The following is a 2,659-nucleotide window of genomic DNA, read 5'->3' as shown; positions in this document are numbered from 1 at the left end:
CTCTCCCCTTTCCTTCTCGTCCCCTCTCCTCCCTCTTCCCGTCACCTCTCCTCGTCACTCTCCTCGTCACCTCCTCCTCGTCCCCTCTCCTCGTCACTCTCTCTCGTCACTCTCCTCTCGTCACTCTCTCGTCCCTCTCCCGTCACTCTCTCCCGTCACTCTCCTCGTCACCTCTCCTCGTCACTCTTCTCGTCACTTCTCTCGTCCCTCTCGTCACTCTCTCTCGTCACTCTCTCTCGTCACTCTCTCTCGTCACTCTCTCTCGTCACTCTCTCTCGTCACTCTCTCTCGTCACTCTCTCTCGTCACTCTCTCTCGTCACTCTCTCTCGTCACTCTCTCTCGTCACTCTCTCTCGTCACTCCCCTTCCCCCCTCCCCCTCTTCCCCTCTCTCCTCTCTTTTTCTCTCTCTCCTCTTCTCTCTCTCCCCTTTCCCTCTTCTCTCTTCTCTCTTCTCTCTTCTCTCTCTTCTCTCTTCTCTCTGTCTCTGTCTCTGTCTCTGTCTCTGTCTCTGTCTCTCTCTCCCTCACTCTCTCTCACTTCCTTTCTCCCTCACTCTCACTTCCTCTCTCTCTGACTCTCACTTTCTCACTCTCTCTCACTCTCACTTCCTCTCTCTCTCTCCTTCACTCTCACTTCCTCTCTCTCTCTCCTTCACTCTCACTTCCTCTCTCTCTCTCCTTCACTCTCACTTCCTCTCCCCTTCACTCTCACTTCCTCTCTCTCTCCCTTTCACTCTCACTTCCTCCCCCTCTCCTCTCCTCTCCCCCTTTCCTCTCTCTCTCCTTCACTCTCACTTCCTCTCTCTCTCTCCTTCACTCTCACTTCCTCTCTCTCTCTCCTTCACTCTCACTTCCTCTCTCTCTCTCCTTCACTCTCACTTCCTCTCTCTCTCTCCTTCACTCTCACTTCCTCTCTCTCTCTCCTTCACTCTCACTTCCTCTCTCTCTCTCCTTCACTCTCACTTCCTCTCTCTCTCTCCTTCACTCTCACTTCCTCTCTCTCTCTCCTTCACTCTCACTTCCTCTCTCTCTCTCCTTCACTCTCACTTCCTCTCCCCTTCACTCCATTTCCCTCTCTTTCTCTCACTCTCACTTCCTCTCTCTCTCTCCCCCTTCCTCTCTCTCCCCCTTCCTTCCCCTTTTCTCACTTCCTTCCTCTCTCTCTCTCTCCTCACTTCCTCTCTCTCTCTCACTCTCCTTCCTCTTCTCCCTCACCCCTTCTCTCTCTCTCCTCACCTCCTCCTCTCTCTCTCTCCTCTCTCTCTCTCTCTCCTCTCACTCCCTTCTCTCTTTCCTCCTTCCTTCCCTCTCTCTTCTCTCACTCTCTTCCTCTCTCTCTTCCTCACCTCACTTCCTCTCTCTCTCTCCCTTACTTCCTCTCTCTCTCCCTTCATTCCTCTCTCTCTCTCCTCACTCTCCTTCCTCTCTCTCTCTCCCACTCTCATTCCTCTCTCTCCCACCACTTCCTCTCTCCTCTTCACTTCCTTCCTCTCTCCCTCTCACTCTCACTTCCTCTTCTCCCCACTCTCACTTCCTCTCTCCCACTCTCACTTCCTCTCTCTCTCCTCTCACTTCCTCTCTCTCTCTTCCCTCACTTCCTCTCTCTCTTCCACTCTCACTTCCTCTCTCTCTCTCCCCATTCCTTCCTCTCTCTCTCTCTCACTCTCCTCCTCTCTCTCTCTCCTCATTCTCCTCTCTCTCTCTCTCTCACTCTCCTTCTCCCTCCCCCTCTCTCCCTTCCTCTCTCTCTCTCACCTCACTTCCTCTCTCTCCCCTCACTCTCACTTCCTCTCTCTCCCCACTCTCACTTCCTCTCTCTCTCCCTTCCTCCTTCCTCTCCCCTTCCCCCTCTCCTTCCTCTCTCTCTCTCTCACTCCTTCTCTCTCTCCTTCATTCCTTCCTCTCCCCTCCTCTCTCTCTCTCTCTCTCTCTCTCTCTCTCTCTCTCTCTCTCTCTCTCTCTCTCTCCTCTCTCTCTCTCTCTTCTCTCTCTCACCCACCCCCCCACACTTCCTCTCTCTCTCTCTCTCTCTCTCTCTCTCTCTCTCTCTCTCTCTCTCCCCCCACACCACACCCTTCCTCTCTCTCTCTCTCTCTCTCTCTCTCTTCCTCTCTCTCCTTCCTTCCTCTCTCTCCCACCCCTTCCTCTCTCCTCCCTCCTCCTTCCCTTCTCACCTCCCTCCCTCCTCTCACCACTCATTCCCTCCTCCCTCACTCATTCCCTCACTCCCTCACTTCCTCTCTCTCCTCACTCTCACTTCCCCCCACTCCCTCCTTCCCTCTCTCTCACCCACTCATTCCTCTCCTCACCTCCCTTTCCCCTCTCCTCCCTCATTCCTCTCCCTCCTCACCTCACTTCCCTCTCCTCTCACTCTCACTTCCTCTCTCTCTCTCACTCTCACTTCCTCTCCTCTCTCATTCTCACTTACTCTCTCTCCTCACCTCACCCCTCTCTCTCTCTCTCCCCTCTCCTCTCTCTCTCTCTCTCTCTCTCTCTCTCTTCTCTCTCTCTCTCTCTCTCTCTCTCTCTCTCTCTCTTCTCTCTCTCTCACACACACACACACAAGACACACCTTCCTCTCTCTCTCTCTCTCTCTCTCTCTCTCTCTCTCTCTCCTCTCCACTCTTTCTCTCTCTCTCACTCTCACTTCCTCTCTCT

Source organism: Penaeus vannamei, chromosome 25 (assembly GCF_042767895.1).
Source record: "Penaeus vannamei isolate JL-2024 chromosome 25, ASM4276789v1, whole genome shotgun sequence".
NCBI classification, from domain to species: Eukaryota; Metazoa; Arthropoda; class Malacostraca; order Decapoda; family Penaeidae; genus Penaeus; species Penaeus vannamei.
This window is presented reverse-complemented; position numbering follows the sequence as displayed.